Source organism: Balaenoptera acutorostrata, chromosome 10 (genome assembly GCF_949987535.1).
Source record: "Balaenoptera acutorostrata chromosome 10, mBalAcu1.1, whole genome shotgun sequence".
Taxonomy (NCBI): domain Eukaryota; kingdom Metazoa; phylum Chordata; class Mammalia; order Artiodactyla; family Balaenopteridae; genus Balaenoptera; species Balaenoptera acutorostrata.
In genome coordinates, this window is record NC_080073.1 from 54,444,051 (window position 1) to 54,462,812 (window position 18,762).

At 37.9% G+C, this 18,762-nt stretch overlaps 1 protein-coding gene across 2 annotated transcripts in view; it reads left to right on the plus strand.

Annotated features, from left to right (window-relative positions):
• The window catches only part of GADL1 (glutamate decarboxylase like 1), a 183,228-nt gene that overhangs the window by 68,937 nt on the left and 95,529 nt on the right, over positions 1 to 18,762 (plus strand). The gene's annotated exons all lie outside the window — the stretch shown is intronic.

Below are 18,762 nucleotides of genomic sequence, written 5' to 3' on the forward strand. Positions count from 1 at the left end.
GATTAAAATGATAGTTGATGAGCTTTATTGCCTTGGTCCTAACACAAGGCTTGAGTGTGCCTCCAGCAGGCAATTGATGAATAGTGATTTTTATTTGGGCTTACTTCTCCAGTTAATGGAAGGGGGTAACTCTAGTTAAAAGAAAGCAAATTACTTAGTGAACATACTTCTGTTAAGGGAAAAACTAATTCCCTAATTGTACCTTCAAAGCCCCAGCATTCACAATGCTGTTTTCCTGTTTGACTAGCTGGTGGCGTTTGTTCACATTTTTAATTTCCTGTATCCATAAAGAAGACTGCTTCCGAAACAAAGAGCTGTTGCTCTCCAAGTCATACTATCACTAACACTCTGCATGATAGGGATAAAAACAAAATCAGGGATTTAAAAAAAAACCTGTGATTATAAATAGGTTGACTTCAGATGTAAATGCTGGGTCTACATGGTTGCTTTGGATCAAAGACAATTTTGATGCTTTGATCTAAAATAAAAGGCAATACAGTCTAAGAATCAGATGCATAGATGGAGAAAAATCTCAGTATTGGCTTTTTGACTTTTAGTGTTTACTGGAAGAACTATTTAGTTAAAAAAAAAATCTAACAGATATATGAGAACATGAAAAATGCTAATCAGATGACTTTTTGAGAATAAATAATTCCTCTCTATTTCTATTATCATCATCATCCAATATTAACTCACAAGGACTTCCTGTTTAACCTAGCAGCTATAGATAATTAAAGGGACATTTTTTTTCTTAGAAAAATTATGTAGATACTAAGGATTTTTTTTTATTATGTCCATTTTTATATGTTTATTTCAGAAGTAATTCACCTACATCATAGACCAGAATCAGAAAATTCAGATAGGGAGAAGGATGAAGAAAAAAGATGCCCTTTACAAATATCTGAAGATGCATATTTTCTTAGGCATATTTATATATTTAAATGTACATATATGTATTTATCTAACATAAAAACATATTTTGATTTTAGCATGCTTTTTCTGTTTCACAAAATTGTGAACATTGCTCCATGTCAATATGCATTGTATACATTTTCCATAGCTGCATGGTGTTCTATCATTTTGATATTTGATAATTAACTAGGCTACCTCCTTACCACTGACCAACTAGATTGTTTTGATTTTGGGCTAATATAGATGTGGCTGCCACCTTTGAGGCTAAATCTTTGGGCATATCCTTTATTTTTCCCTTAGAATAAATTCTTAGAAGTCGAAGAGCCATGATCATCTTTCATGATGCTTTTTTATGCTTGTTTCCTAATTTTCCTTCTAAAAAATTGCTTGCCTTCTCACTAGCAGAGTATGTGAGTGTGTGTGTGTGTGTGTTTGTGTGTGTGTTAGCTTTTGACGTCAAAATAGCAAGGGTTTTTAGCTTTGTTGATTTGACAGGCAAGACATTTGTACACCCATACTTACAGACACATAACCATTTTCCTTCTCATTTTATCCAGTGATGTACTGTATCTCCTCCTACTCAGGGATCTTCTTTAGCTGGAGGTACTGACATGCAATTCTGGGCTACTTAGGTTTCAAATGTGAGGCTTTGGAGATAGACTTGCAATTCTTTCCCTTTCATCTTCAGTCTAGAGGAGGCTCAGGATGGTCCCAGTTTTTCTTTAGAAGAAGTAGCAGGAAGAAGAGGAGCAGGGAGTTCATTCAGTGTACACTCATTGAAGGTATACTGTGGGCCTGGCACTGCTATGCATGGAGAAAAAATGGAAAAGGAGACTCATACCATCTCCCAGTGTGGTTCCCCAAGAGAAGGCAGGAATTTTTCACTGAGATACCACACCTGAGAAATGTGTTCTCTCTCAGACCCACTTAAATTTTTATCCTGAATGATCATTGATATTGCAAAGGACAACTATTATATGCCATTAAAAAAATGTGCAAGAAAATAAAAAAGGAAGAGAACATGGCTTATCAGAGAAACTAGGACAGACTGTGTCTGCTTTGGTGAGGATTTCTTTTTCAGCTCTCATTTTTCTTCATGGAGTTCCTATGGAAGTGCCGTTAGATGGTTTGAAAATACTGAACAATCTGATCATCAAAAACTTCTTTTCTCCCATTCCAGAGAACATTCACACTTCCCCTACACACGTACATTATACATTTCTTTGGAATGACAGCCTCCTAGCTAATGGAACAGAAAAGGGGGAAGGTCAGTGTTTAAAACTGATTAGAAAAAAAGAAACATTTGACTTGAAGGAGAGACATCAGTCTCCTGGGCTTGAGGCTGCCGAAATTATTCTCCAGATCTTGGAGACTCTTGCCTGAGCTCAGAAAATTCTTCAGCTTTTCAGCGAGGTTGAGAATTTCATAACACTGGCAGAGCTCAACAAATTCGTGGTTGGTAAATAGCCCATTTTCTTTTTAATTGCTGTTTTCTTTTTAATTATAATGAAAAAAGTTAATTTTTTCATGAGGCTTTTAGAAATTTGTGCATATATATATATGTATATATATGCATCACATTAAAAAAACTTTACATGGTATAGTGTCTGCTTTCCTTCCCCATGAGGTAAAGAGAGATAATAATTAATGTTAGAATTGCTTGTGTTCAAAACCCAGCATATCTTTCTCCACTGAACAAACCAATAAATTGGGTTTTAGGATTTACTGGGTTCGTATTGCAATTGTCATTAATTTTAACAAGGGGATTTGTACTTTGTTTTAGAACCATGCATCATATAGCCTAGTATATTAACTCCTTGGTGAACTGCAGCTCTGAGGGATGTGTTATTGCATGATCATGATTGTACTATCTGATTCCAGTCGATAGTTGCCATCATGTCATAAATGGGCACAAGTCCCAGCAGAGAACCTATCCCTTGGTTCTTGGAATCATCTATATGGTAGACTGTGAGTTACTGGAGAGCAGAAGGGGTCTATTCATTGCTGTACTCTCACTACTTAGTACAAAGCCTGACACTCCATTCATGCTCAATAAAAATGTTTCCTGGAGTGAACTTACTTTGTATCTTTTTCCAATACTATCAAATGGTAATATTTTAAATTTGTTACCTGCAGTAGATCCTTTATCACCACAACCTGATCTCTTTCAAGTCTCAGAGCATCCCTTCTTGCTAGTACATAGAGGTTTTTTTTTGAGGGAGTGTAGAAATTGCTTGTCTTATCCATATGGTTTGAGATGTCCATTATCTCCTTACATCCCATTTCATGTTGGTGATTAGAAAAAGTCTACCCTAAACTGTGCCAACATTTGGCCTTTTATCTACGGGCCTCAGAGACCAATAATAAATCAGTGACTCATGCTTTCCTTTTTGCAGAAACCATATTGTCTTTCCCCTAGAAAGTTATTTTTGTTTCAGTGTCTAATGATGCTGTGCTTTATTGGATAGTGGACAAGCGGAAGAGAAGCTTGCTTTTCCAGGGCTCCCGGGTCCTCTCTTGACCCCTTCTAATGAACAGAATGACATTCACAATCTGCCAGGGTGACGGTGGTGGCTGTTTGTAATGCTAGATCAAGCATCTTGGCCAACAGTTTTCCAATTTCATCCTTGAGTTCCTTCAAACCTTTGGGTGGCTGCCACCTGGTCCTACTGATTGAGCTACATTTATTTCATCAGTTTGACTTGAATGAGTTGGGGTGCTGCCCATGGTTGCATTTAATATCATCTGCCTGTCAATTTCTGGAGAACCCGAAGAATATGGGAATTTCTCTGATATCCTTCCAGGTAAAGAATTCGTTCTTCATAACAGCCATCCCATGTCTATGGGACTGCAACATTTGCTTCTCTGCCATTCATCACAGAAAACTTCAGATTTGCTAAGGAATGACCAAGAGGGAAGAAATAGGAAATTCTACCTTTATGTCCTTTTGTCATCTCTGATTCCACAAAAACTAGCAGTTGAAAAATATCCCCAAAAGAGGATCCTACTTACAGATTGAATTTTCTCTATCTTATCTTGTAACAAAACTGATTAGGGTCCCATAATACAGGAAGATTACATAAGTTAAAATCTAAAAAAAAAACAAGAAACATAAGGATTAGGGCATAAAAGAAAACCTGGAAAGAAGCTAATGGAAAAATGCATGCCATAAGTAGCAAGCTACACCTGCCTCAATGGGTAGGCTAAAATTTGATTTTAGCATTTTTGAAATATTCTAAGCATCTGCCTTTTGCCTTTATTTTATTTTTTACTATTAACTCACTACACCAAGGCTTTCTCTTCTATTTCTACTCTCTGGTGTGACGCTTGAGGCCCTTTTGACTTCTTGGCGTAAATCGTTCCATTTGTTTTCCTTTGCACATTTCTAGCTGTCATATTTGTTGTTTTCCAAGGAAGATATCTAAAAACATATCTGACACTCCTAATTAGGCTTTCTAGCTTTGTTGTTTCAAGGCCATATAATTTCAGGGAGTCCATTTTTTGGTGGGTTTTTCTTCCATGGCAATTCAAAATGCAGATACAAGTGCATGTGAATAAGACAAGTATTTTAATTTTATAGATAACTCAGAGGTGGTAAATATAGATTTATCTTATATAGATTTTTAGCTGTTGTACTTAAACACTAATTTGTACAGAAATTGTTACTGGCAAATAATAAAGGAATTAATTGTGGACTGAGTAGAAAAACAGAAACTCTGTAAAATAATTGCCACATTTTATATATTGAAGTTACATACAACATGTGCATGCAAGCACACGTGCATTTACTCAGCATACATACTTGCCTTTAGGTCACTATGATGCTGATGGAAAATTATAATTTAGGCAGTTTTGTTAATTGCAAAAGGAATTAGAATCTTCTCTGGTAGTTCATTCTAAGGGCTATTTGGGAGTTTAGAAGATACTGATATTTTTTCAATTAATTATTATGAAATATAAGGAAAATATAAAATATGCATGAAATGCATTTATTTAATTTATTTTTTTAAAAAGAATAATCAGGTGATTCCCACACAGATTAAAACAAAGAACAGAAACCCAGGAATCCCCTATGTGCTCCTTCCTGTTACTGACTTTTTAACTTTTCTCTTTAGTTTTGCTTTGTAGTTATGCATTCTCAAATAATATAGTTTACTTTTGCCTTTTTGAAATTTATGTAAATGGAATCATGCAGTATGTATTTTTTGGTTTGGCTTTGTTACTGTTGTTACTCAAACTTACCTTACGTCTGTAAGATTCATTCACGAGTTGCACAGTCACAGGGTTATTCATTTTCTGCTTTATACTATTCCACATGAGCAAATCACCATTTGATTATCCATTTTGCTGTTGATGAACATTTGAGTTATTCTAATTCGGGGATTTTACAAAATTTTGCTACAAACATTTTTGTGTACATGTCTTCATTGCTTGCTATGTCCCAGAGGTGCAAGCCATCTGGTATAATTTTCCTTTTTCTTGAAGATCATATTTAGGAATTTCTTAATGAATCAAAAGGTGGCATACTCTATTACACTTTGCTTCTTTGAAAATGTCTTTATTTCATTTTTTTCTGGGGATAGAATTCTGTCAGGAATTTTCCTTTAGAACGTTAATGATTTTTTTTTTTTTTTTGTCTTTTGGCATTGTGTATTAGAAAGTTAACTACTTAACTGTCATTCCTTTGGCGGCAAAATAACTTCTTTCTCTGGCTTCCTTTAAGATTTTCTAGCTTTCTTTAATTTTCTGCCATTTATTTATAATGTTATTAATATATATTTTGTTTGGTTTTTCTTGCTTAGACTCCATTGTGCTTCTTGAATCTGAAGATTGACATGTTTCATAAGTTTTAAAAATTCTCCATTTAATTATCGACCTTGTCTCCTTTCTTTTCTGGCACTCCAATTAAATGCATATTAAACCTTCTTACCGTTTCTTCTCTTACTCTAGTTTGTAAGTTTCATAACTTTGTCTTTCCTTGTCTCCTTGTGGATAATTTTTAGGGCCCATTTGAAATTCACTAATTCTCTCTTCAGCTATGTCTAATCTGCTATTAACACTAACCCTTGGGTTCTTACTTTATTATTGTCTTTCTGGTTTCGTAGCATCAAATTGAATCTTTTTTACATATAGAAGGTCTCTAGGTTCTTGTTGACATTTTTAAGATCAGCTTTTATCTCCATGAACGTTCTGAACATAGATTCACAGTCTGCCTCTGCTAACTCTAGTTTCTGGATTCCCACAAGTGCTATGCCTGTTGTTTCTTAAGTCTGTGAGTCCTGGCTCTCATATTGTCTAGAGAGGTACCTTACAATCCTTGATGGTTTACTGAATATTTTATTTAAAAATTTACCTTCAGGAATAATTTGAAACTAGAAGTGAAGCTCTCTTTCTTTACAGAGGATTTTATTTTCATTCTCTGGGCAACTGGGGGGGATTAACAGTCCAGGACCAATGCTTAAAGATTCTCTGGGTCTTCAGAGTATAATCTTGACCTCTCTTTCCAGTGGAGACCTTTGGGTCCTAAACAAGAGAAAGGATTGCTTTAGTGCTCTTGTTACATTGACCACCTTTGAACTCTGTTTCCTGAAGCCCATGAAATGCCTGCTAGGAGGAAAAGTGATGATGATACTCCAGGTCCCCACACGTGGAGGCCACACTGCCCCTTCCCTCACCTCTCCGCACTCTAACTCTTGTTGCAGCTGCCCTTCTGAGTCTGAACATGCCCCTGGGGTGGAAGCATCTCTGGCTCACCTCTGAGCTCCACTTCTCTCCTGTACCTCCCAGACGTTTACTTCTGCCTTGTGTAGGTCTGCTACGCTTTTTATTAGATGCAGTTTTTATGTTTTTTTCCAGCCTTTCTTGTTATTTTCAGTAGGGGCATTTCAAGTTCATCTAGTCTTTTATTACCAGCATTGATATATGTCAGGCTTTGGCCTTTTAATAATCAGCTGCTATTCAGTGCTGCCAGTGGGGATGAGCATTCGTTAATTTGCTCACCCTTTCATTCCACCTGCAAATGTGTGCAGCCTCTTATGTGTTGGTTGAGTAAGACATGCTCCCTATCATAAGTGAACTCAAGGGATAGTAAGAAACAAATTTTAAGCAAATAATTAAAATATAATATCTGTATTTATGTAATCGAGTAAAAAACAGGTGTTTTGGAAATGTAGATCAAGTGAAAGAACAACTCTGCTGAAGAAGCTGGTCTAGAAAACTTAATTGAAACAGAGGTGACCTTTAAAATATCAGTTATTGGTATTTTCTTTCCATTTTTAAAGCAATATAGGATCAAAATAGCATAGTGTCAGGCATAATTAGGAATATAAAAATTACTCGTACCCACCAGTCAAAGTTAAATCATTTAAAATTTTCTTGATAGATGAATATTAATATGTTACTGTATCTGTGTTGATACAGATTCGTGTATTTTGCTTCTATAACTAGCATCTCCTTTCTTTACCCACTCCTACCCCCTCTCATTATCTAAAAAACAGAGGCACTTGGGCTTATAAAATCTTCATTTAAAATTATTCATTTGTTTAACTATGACCACCATTATCTTACCAGATTTCATATTAGTTCTGAGGGATTTCAAGTTATTCTCTTGCATTTTATAAATATATAATAATATTAGTATATAACTGTAATTTTGTTTGCTGTCTAATATTCTAATATATTTTATTTGCTTCATATCAGTTGCAATTATAATGCACTGATAAAATTTCCAAAAATATGTTCAGCAATAATAGTAAATAGAAGACATTTTTATCTTCTTTGTGATTTTATTAAAGTTGCCTTAAGATATACATTCTGTATAAATCCTCTTGAGAAATGATCTAGGAATGAGCATTGAATTTTACCATATCCCTTTTTAATATCTGATAAGGTAGTTCTATCATTTTACTCCTGAACAAAGTTAGATGTGCGTTCATTGATTTTCTACATTACTGATTAACCTCATTTAGTTGCAGTAAATTGCTTTAATGTATTAATGGATTTGTGTACTTAGATTTTGGCCTCTATATACATACAGTTAATCTACTCTGTGTGTGTGTATGCACGCGAGTGTGTGTGCACGTTATCTTGGTTAGATTGTATTTTGACTGTCAGCTTTCAACTGTCTTATTTGTTTTAGAATAATTGTGAGAGCATAGAGATCATCAGCTTTTAGAAATGGTGAGAAAAGTCAATCATAAAACTCTTGTTCAGAAATTTGGAGGGAGGTAATTCTTTATTTTCCCATTTTTATTCAACTGTTAAGAATTTCATGCTCTGCTTGATCAATTTCAAGAACATTTTCTCAAATATTTAATACATTTTATTGAAATTTTCAAGTATATTAGTAGAATCTATATCATCATTTTCATCTAATTTTTACCTTATATCCTTGCCTGAAGTCTTAATTTTTAAAATATTTTTTCTTAGTTTGCTCACCTTATCTTCTCTCCATAAGAATCACTTCTTGCATTTATTTTTTCAAGTCACATCTTTATTGTTTATTTAATTGTTATTCATTTACTCCTGCTTCTTTATGTTTTTGTTCTGTAAAAATGTTATTTTACATTTGAGGGCAGTTTTGGCTCAGCTCCTTAAATTTTGTTTTAGAGTATTCTCATTTAAATTATTTCCCAATTAATCTATAATCACAGTGTTGATTTACTCTTCGAGCCAACGGTGATTTATAAAAGTAATTTTAACTTCCCAAGTGCTTAAGATGTGTTATGAAATTCTGGTTTGTTTTATTGTAGTCAGATAATCAAAGTGAAAGCAGAGATCAAGAGTGATGAATTTTTACCTTTTAAACTCAAAAGTTGAAAGGACATCTTATCATCCAGAATCCACTTTTAGTTTGCATTTTCTTTCCCAAGCAGATAAAGAGTCCTCAAGTTTGGGGAGGGGAGAAGAGTGTTTGAAGAAGAACCAAGTATTAAATATGAATAAGCAAACCCAGGGGGTTCAAGAAAAACCAGAACTTCCCTGTAAATAGAATATGTGGGTTCTTTCCTTTCTTGGCCCAAGTTGTAGGTGAGGCTCAGAGATTTGGGAAGTCTCCCTTCTCTCCCACCTCTCATGTCAACTGGAAAGCAGAAATTAAATAGAGATGGGAAGCGGGTATATCAAGGCATGAGAGTGCCTGAGATACCCCCAGTTCTCCTGTAGGCTTCACAGTGGCTGGTCGGAAGAGCAACTGAAAGTGACTGAAAATGAACCGGGGGCACAAGGGAGCCTAGAAATAGGGTCAAGAAGCAAGGAGCATGACTCATGTGATCTGACAACCACAGCCCAAGGCAGGTTTTTAGACGTAAGCAGGAAAGAGCATCTGGAAAGAGCTAGAGATGGTCAGGTGGTCAGCACAAGGACAGCGGTGACCACACTGCAGAAACTGATGTCCCCTCCTTAGCTTCAGTCGGCAGATTTAGCAATTGAAAACATAGGCTGCTCAGTGAAATTTGAATTTCAGATAAATGGCATGTAATATTTTATTATAAGTATATCCTAAATATTGCATGGCATAATACTTTTTCTAAAAATTTTGGGTTTTAGGAATTTATATGAAATTTGTATATAATTCAAATTTAATAGGTGGTTTTGTATTTTATCTGATAACCCTCCTTAGCGGCATTTGTGAAAGTCCCAACAATGTTAAACAAAAAGTAAGAGGAAGAAAACTCTCAGAGGAAAAATCTCGATTGCCCATGTTTTATGTCTATATGGTCTGAGAAATCACTCAGTTTGAGCTTTGAGTTTTTCTGGAAGTGACCCTATTAAATAGTTTGCATTGGAAATAAACATAGCTCCAAATCAGAAATGTTTTCAGTGAAAGAAAAGTGAAGTGTCATTTTTGCATATCCAAAGTGATATCATTTTGAAATTCATAACAATTTTATTTGTTTTTAAGTTCATGTGACAGGTAAAAGTTGGCACTTCACAGTATGATGTTTACATCTTTACCCAAAAGACGAACACAAGCTAAATCAGAATCTCACAGTGTTCATTCCAAATCCCTTGTCTTCTCCACCTCTGGTCCAGTAAGCTGGGACCAGGGGGATGCGGCAGGGGAAAGGTGTGATGTGACCATCTCTGTGGGAGAGCAGGGAAGTAAGGGGTCCCTGGGAACCAGGCAGAGAGCCTAAATTGTGTACTATAAATGTCTTCCATCTCTTGCTGTGACAACTTACTAATGGATTCCTGAGTTTTAAACCTGGTCCAGAAACTGAAATGGAACAAGGTAGATGGATTGCATCTTGCCCGTTTCTAGCTCACAGCAGTTGTCAGAAAGAAGTTCACGGCTTCTTTTTTATAAGGCTACTCTCTCCCCAGTACATTTCATTATGCCCTTGTCACGGAGTAGCACATGTCACTATTATATGTCCTTTGGATCTTATCTTGGCATATTATTCCTCTGTTTTATTACCAGTTTTAGACAGCACCATAGTGTGGATTAAACCCTCGACACCCAGTCACAGAAATACCAATGCATGCATTTAGAGTATTGTCAGCGTCTTTGTGCCATTTCAATATCCAACTTGCCAGAGATGTAGTGAAATTCAATGAAATACATAGCTTTTTTCAGAACTACTGAGAACCAGGAATTTATATATAATAAGAAAAAGATTGTTTTCTACCAGTGAGGTAGCAACAGCAAGTGTTAGAAGGTTAGTCACTTTAACAGATTTTATTTTCCCATTATGAGAGTTATAGGATGCCTTTCACTTAAGGGGTTCAGTTGAAATCCAAGAGGAAAACCTCCAGGGGAGTGAAGTTCTTTATATGTCTCTTTAATTTAAAAAGATAGTGCTTTGGGATTGACTCACTCTTGGTGGGTGGTGAGGTTAACTTCATGGAGCCAGCAATCTTCAGTGTACTGTAGAGTCTGATATTGGCTGTAGAGTTTAACAATGAAGTGATGGGAACCCGTGGGGGTTAACTTTCCCTACATGGGGATGTCCCCCAAAGCCGCCATTGCTTTAGGCATCCTTGAGACAGGACATCACTTACATTCAGGGCATTTATCCTAATTATTTAGGACCAAAAATGTCATTCATCGGTGCCAGGCTACATGAAATCATAGAGAAGATATGCTGCCCCTCATCACTGTACCAATTTCATGGATTTGGGGAAGCTGGGAGAAGAAAGATAGCTGTGGTTCATTTGCAGTTCCTGTGCCTCTGGGCACTGGACCTGGCAGCGCACAGGGCCTTCCTAGAGGTTCTGAGCAGAGGTCTGCTCGAGGGCTTGAGGATACGGGGTAAGAGTCGGGGTGAAGCCTTCACCCCAGTTACTGCCTGATTTCTGACCTGTTCTAAACAGTCCGAAATGGAGAATGTGTGATCTGGTCATTTAAGGATCCCATGTGGCTACTTTCATGCTATAATCCCAGAGTTGAATAGCCGTGACAGTGATCACATGGCTTATAAAGCTGAAAATATTTACTCTCTGGCTGCTTACAGAACTCGTTAGCCCATCCCTGATTTAGAACCTCCAGAGGAGAGGACTTTGTCTTCCCCACGCTCTGGGACCACAGTTTGACTAGGAAATTCTGGGCTTAAATACGATTTCTCAGTGCATACCTCCCTCCACCTAGGGCCCTTGATGCCCAGCAAGACTTGTGTTCAAATTCTGCCTCTGCTTCTGCCCTGTGTGACTTTGACAAGTCGCATAATTTCTCTGAAATTCCATTATTTTATCTGGAAAATGGAGACACTTCCCATTTTGAAGAAGTGATATGACCTTGAGTGAGAGAATGTCCAAAAGCGCACAGTATGCTGCCAGCCATGTGCTGGGCATCCTGTGCATGCCATTTCTTGTTTCCTTGTTCTCTCCAGATTGAGGGCACATGTGAATGCACAGATTCTTCTGTGTGGACAAATGTCCATGTGTACAGTGGGAAAAGCACTTTTCTGTACTTTATCATGAGTCTTTGGGAAAAGAATGCTTTTGTTCACTACATCCTAGGTTCTATTCAAAGGTTTTTACCAAGTGCTTCCTAGTTCGTTTCAAACTATTATTTAAGCCAGTTTTCTGTGGGATTGCCCATGGTTATGGTAATATCAACAAGTTCCAACAACCCTTTCATGGGATTTTTACAAAAATCAGGGAACAGTGTTTCAGAAATGGCCCTCCTGGGTAGCATTTCCCTGTGCAAAATCAATCTCTTACCTGTGCTCCAGGCCTCAGAGGCCAGACCTCTCAAGGATGCTAAAACTCCCAGAAATGTAGACCGGCAGCCTTGGTGCTGAACGTGCCCCTGTGAACAGCATTGCAATAAGCTGGAGACATAGATTGATTTTGTTAAATATTGTGCTCCTGCTGTAGAATCGCTCTCATAGCTCCTGTCTAAAGCAGCACACTTGCTCGGTGTCCGTTTTGTCCAATTTGAAAGACCTCATTTCCGTCTATGTCTGTCCACCTATTTTGGAGAGAGGCAACTAAGCCATCTAGACTGAAGAAATATGTCTTGAGTTAATAAATGTTTTCTTCCAGACATTCACTTAAACATTGTGCCGTGAATATCCATCCCCGGGAGGTGGGATGCAACACAATGTCATTATCCTCAAATTACAGATGAATGATGAGTGAGGCAATGGGGCAGCATGACGTACTTGCAGTTCACAGTCAAGACTCAGCGCTCAGAAGCAGCAAGTGACGCCTGGATGCTTTTGCTGTGCCTGTGGGACCGGGTGTGCTGAGACCTTGGCAAATATCTGTCCCCTTTCATTCTCCTGGCGTGCCTTTTGTGCACAGATGTCACTCCACATTTCATCGTGTTTCCACATCACCTTTTCTGTTGGAATGGACCCCGTGTCCTCCCCTCCTCCTCCTCCTCCCTCTCCTCCCCACCTCCTTCATCCTCCTACCTTCCCTGCTCTCTTGCCTCCCCTTCCTCCTTTTCTCTTCTAATCCCACCATATCGTATTTTTGTAAGCTGCCTTAACTCCCTTTTGCAACAAGAAGGGTGACAATAGGTATATATATCAGGTAGAATTGTAGAAACTCAGAGATGGGAGTAATGCAAGATCTCAGTTGAGTGAGCGAGGTTTACTCATATCCATGTTGATATGATTAAGCTTCCAAAAACAAGTGAATCTTTGTCCCCCATCACAAACACCTAGCTAATCGAAAAGTGTAATAGATTAAGGTTGTGGGGTTTTTTTGCACATCACATCCACACCAAATCCTTGGACATATGTTTCATAGCTCGGAGCATTTTCCCCCCTGGTGAAGACTCCAGCATTATTCATATCGAACCTGTATGGTCTTTATTTAGTTGCATGGACTAAAGTCATTCTTCACTTGTATTCACACACAAATAAAACTTTGATGATTGGCACTCACAGCACAAAAAGAAGGCAGATAATCACCCTGGTTTATATGCTTTGGTGAAAACTCAACACTTGAGAGTTTTCTAGATTCAATGTGAATGTAATGCCGACCAAAACTTCTAGATCAGGATTTTTCAACATAAGGTCAAGACCCATCAGAGCAGTGCTTTGCAGTCATGGCTGCACAATGGGGCCACCTGGGAAGCTTTTTAAATAAATAGCATTGCCCTTACCCCACATCAAAGATTCTGATTTTTTGATCTGGAGTAAGGACCCTGCATTGCTATTTTTCAAAAAACTCTTCAGATAATTCTAATATTAACTTGGGTTAAGAACCACCATACTAGTTGGTCTTGAGTTATATAGTCAACTGTAAGTCACATCAGTGTTTTATTTTCCCTTTTAATGAACAGTGAGAATAAAATGGAATAGAAAATATCAGTATGCATTTCATGTAGAAATGATGGATACTCTATCAAGAAACTTTTGTTTCAGTTTCATGTATTTTAGAGTGGATGCTGTCACTATTGAAAAATAATTTCTTACTGTGGGTTGTAGTCAAAGACTGAAAAACACTGTTTTAGATAATCTTTAACAGAGAAGGTATGTTGATAATTGCCTGGGGAAGATCAGAAAATCTCCATCTGTCCTAAGAGAGAAGCCTGATAGAACTATTTTTAAATGTGTGTAGGGCACGCAGAGGTATTGCCAAGTGTTCTCTGTGCTATCAAATGTTTCTTGCCTATTTATAGAAGCCCTTACACATTCTTTGAGACACTGAGCCTGACTTTACCCTCTCCTGTAGGTACCATCACTGCTTAAAAGTATTAAGTTGCATTTCTTAAAAATGTCTTTTAGTTCAGCCTCCTCATTTCCAAATCCGCTCATTCTAACCCGTAGTTTGGGCGAATTTAAGGAAGATTGACATTTCAGAAGAAAATATGGGAGTGGTGTGTGCTAATGCCTGTAATGCCTCTAAGTTAGTGAAAGATGACCTTCCTTCTTGCTCCTTAGACCTTGCTCTTTCCCCTGGTCTTGCTCTGTACTCTAACTGACTGTTTTTCCGTTCCCATTTCCACCTTAAAGTTCTTAAGAATAGTGACGTTCTCATTTACCACTACAGCCCCAGTGCCTAGCACAGCTTTTGGCATATATTCAGGCTCTCAAAATGTTTCCTCAATAAATAAATAAAGACAACATCAGAAGCTATAATCATGTTAAAAATTCACTTTTGTATTCTAGATTGCAACCAAGCCTTCCTGCTATTCACAGTCTAAATTTAGTTTTGCACATTCGATCAACAAGTATGAGCCTAGATGTGTTGTACCTCCCTGGGGTTATATATCTAAGCTCCTGTCATCATAGTGCTTGTTATAAAAGTCCTCAATACCTAATTTTGGAATGACTTAATTAGTACAAAGATGATTAATACACCCATTTCCTAAGGCATTTAGGCAATTTCTTGCATGTAAATAATGGTGATATGGGACAGATTATGTGAAAAGCCATACGGGAAGAGTTTTTAGGAGATTTTGTTAAGCTAAAAAACATGATTGCAAGAAGTGAGGGCTGTGAGTAGTCACTGACTCCTTGGAAAGAGCCTGCAGAATCTGGTCTGGCCTGTGGATATCAAAGATGGCTTAGCTAATTTTGACAATGAAAATACGTAACCTCATAATCCAGGATGTGTTTTTGGTGATAAATTAAGTATCACCAGTCACAAGTATTTAGAAAAAAATCTCAAAATGCTTTACAGAGAAGATATTACACTAGTAAGACTAGAAGTCGTATTTACAGGAACAAAGTAAGAATCTGAAACAGGATGTGAGTTGCTTTGACCTCTGTTGTGGTATATTCTCTGCTGCCATGTTCAAGAACTCTTCATGAGCTTTTACAGGTCCCTCTCCTCCACAAATATTTAAGCTCCAGTGCAGAGAGAGTAGAGTATAATGGGTAAAGAGTTCACGCCCTGAATCCTAGCAGCCTCGGTTTGAAACCCAGCTCTGCCACTCAGTAGCTACATGATCTTACGTCATTAACTGAACCTCGCCGGGTTGCAGTTTCCACACATGTGCAATGGCATTGAAAAATAATAGAACTGCCTCGTTGGGTTGTTACGAGATTTATGAGTTCATCCACGCACAGTGCCTGACACACAGTAAGGACTCCATAAATGTTAGCTCTGGTCATGACTGTTACATGCTAGGTGAAAAGGAGTGTTGTGGCTTCTGCACTCATGTAGTGTGCTTGTCATTTGTCATTTCTCTTTACTGTATAATTCATTCTCCAGTTTTCCTCAGCTTTGCTCTGCAAAGGACCTTACTGCTGGGAACCACATTTCCTGGGCTCCCTTGCCCACTGGTTTCAGAAGAGATTGAGGCTGGGAGGCCAGTGGTCTCTTGGCTTGGGTAGCGTCACCAGCTGAGGCTACCTCTTTTACGTTTCTCATCACTCTCTAAACAGAGCCTCCCCCTGGGCTCACAGGTCCTACTGGAAGACACTGTTCCAAGGCTTCCTCCCAGCTTTCTGCTTTAGGAGTGAGGCCAATACAGAAGAAAACAGAACAAGAGGAAAAAGACAGATTGCAGATTTAATCCTGGATCCAACTGTGCCTGAAGGTTATATATGACTGGATTGTTAAATATATGCGCCTATAAAAATTCTCCCTTTTGCTTAAGTTACTTTGATTGCATTTCTTTCGCTTGTCACTGTGTGTATCCTAACCCAATGTCTCCTAATTCCTGAGAACTGTTTGAGACGCTATCACAATATGGAGCAATTGGCATTCTCATTGAATACTTCTTTCTAGAATTTGGATAACTAGTATTTACTGTCCTGCTAGGATTAAGAATATAAAGATGAGCAAGATGAACATGGTCCTTCTCTTTGATAGCACAGCAGTGACTAATTAAATGTTTTCAAAAATGTTAATTTTTACCATACTTATTCTAAAATGTTTTCTCTGGATATCTGAACATCTTCTCTTAGTTGATGTCTATCTTAAAACTAAAGACAGTTCATCCATTTTAATACAAAGATAGAAACTAAAATGCAAAGCAGGGACTTTGGGAGGAAAGTTTTCATTTATTTTGATAAAGTAAATATCGAAATATTTTTAGTTGTTCTTTATGAAACCTTCACAAGACAGGAGGATTTTTCAGTGCAGTGAGATCAACAGTGTCATGACTACAGGGTAATCACTCATTCTGCGTGCGATATGCTTTCTGGGCTCTTTGCTTCTCCATTTGTCTGTGATGATGCCATTTGTCTTCCTCTAATGGATGGGCTTCCTCTCCCTTTCAGTCACTAGCAGAAGGCACTGAAACTTGCCCAAGACATGTCCAAAGTTCATCTGCTTTGGGAATTTTTTGAATCTTTCATGGTTGATGAAAGTAAATTTATAATCATGATGCAAGTACAAGTGTGTGGTGTGTGTGTGTGTGTGTGCGCGTGCACACACGCGTGCGCACGCGCGTGCTTTGTCCTTAAACTGCAGTGATCTTTTAATGTTATAATATATGGTCAGGCTGTAGTTGCTATGGAAGCAGTAACCAAATTTCCTGACCTTTGAGGGTAGGGAGATGCAGTGGTGGCAGCTGTGATCAGAGTTGAGAGATTGATGATAGAATTATAGTAAAGATTAAAGAATAAGGGCTTTTTCTACCTTAATGATCAGGTCGGGGCAATCTCCTCTTCCCCTGTGTCTACCAATATTACCCATCAGAGCCAGGCTGAAGGCCTACTAGTATTCCTTTATTATTTTAAAATCAGTTTACTTTTGGATACTGGATGAGCCAGATTTTGGAGTTCTTGACTATAGTTGGTATATCATTTTTTACGTAGTATAGAATCATACTTTCTGGTATTGGAGCATATAATACCCAGATTAGTGTCCACGCAAGACAGTATTGTTATTAAGACAACAAATATGCGCTTTTGTTTGGAATGTGATACCTTGAGATTTTCTCCTTATTCTTTAAGTACATGTTGATCACTCAAATGAGGCATGTAATACATTCTTTCTTCAGGAGGGATCATTTTCTAGGACTTCCGTGACTCGTGGGGAGTTTCTCCATAGCTTCCTGTACAGCACTGATGGTTCTGCATTGTTAAAGTTTGGAAGATGCACCAAATGAGAAGTTCTTGTATCTGTGTTTATTTTGTTCATACTAAATGTCAGGGGGATGTGGGAGAAGTACAGAATATAGGAGGTGGTGTCCTCACCCTAACTGCTTAGTGAGGGTCTTTGTGCCCAGTGGTGTTAAGTTCTGTGGATGTGGACATGGACAGGAAATGATTCCTGCCCTCAAGAAGCTGCTTGGCCTCACGAGGAGAAAATATGTGGGGCTGCTCACTTAGTAGGGGCAGCACAGGAGCAAAGGCAACAAATGCAGTCAAATGTGAAAAGAAGAAGGGAGTCCAAGGGGATGGGCAGATAAAGAAGCTGGAGGGGAAGCAGAACTTGAGATGGGACCCAAAGGAAAGGCAGACCTAGAGAAAGAGAGGCGACTGTGTTCAGCGTTAGTAAACTTCACAACTTATAAATATGCTGCATTTATTCTTTCAAGTGTATCAAATACATTAAAACAGAGACAAAGAGAAGCAAATTGTGAGAACAGAGATACAAATGGGGCATGATCTAGTGATTAAGGGGCATTGAGCAGTTTGGTTATGTTAGGGAAACAGAAGGTTCTAATGGGTACTCTCTAGGAGTGAAGATGCTCAGGGGATTGTGGGGCTGTGAAGGATGGGCTAGGATACCTGGGATTTCTTAGATCCCACATGACATTGAAGGAAATAGGGCTTAAACTCTAATAATTTGAGGTCAAAGTAAAGACTCTAGAATGGTAATAAACAGGGTAAATTGTCACCCAGGGTAAATCATAGAGAGAAGTAACCAGTCAGTAAATGCAAATTGAATTTGGTTGCAAATAAAACCAGTGTGAGACCAACCCCCCACCCCCAATTCTATGGAATTGTAGGTGCTGTTTAGTGGTGGTTAAAACGTGTTGGTTCTTGTTTGACTCTTCCATAAGCTCTTTTCTCAGGTTTTTTTTTTTAATCTCTGGGTTACTGTCAATTCTGGCCTTTTCAATATGGATATGAATTGAAAAAAGGATTTGGATTTAAAAGCCTAGTTTTTTGCCTATGAAATTGTATAAAGTATGTACAATATGTTGGGTATTTTTTTTCTAATACAGAGCCTTGAGTGAGTTATAGACAAATTTTTTTTTCATCTTGAGAAATTGGCCCATCTTGATGTCATATGTCATACAGATGATGATATGATCATTTCAAAGCTTCTTAATACTCATCAATACAACTGTGAAGATGGACTTAGCATTCTCAACTCTGAGGGGTTTTTGGTTTTTTTGAAAACACAACGGGTCATCTGTGTCTCAAAGTTAATACACACCTAATGTTCCTGACGTAGGGCAGTCACAGAGCGAGACCAAATACTTTGGGCACAAAGTGATAGAATATTATACAGGTTTTGTTGGTGGGCATGTGTTTTTGAAATCAA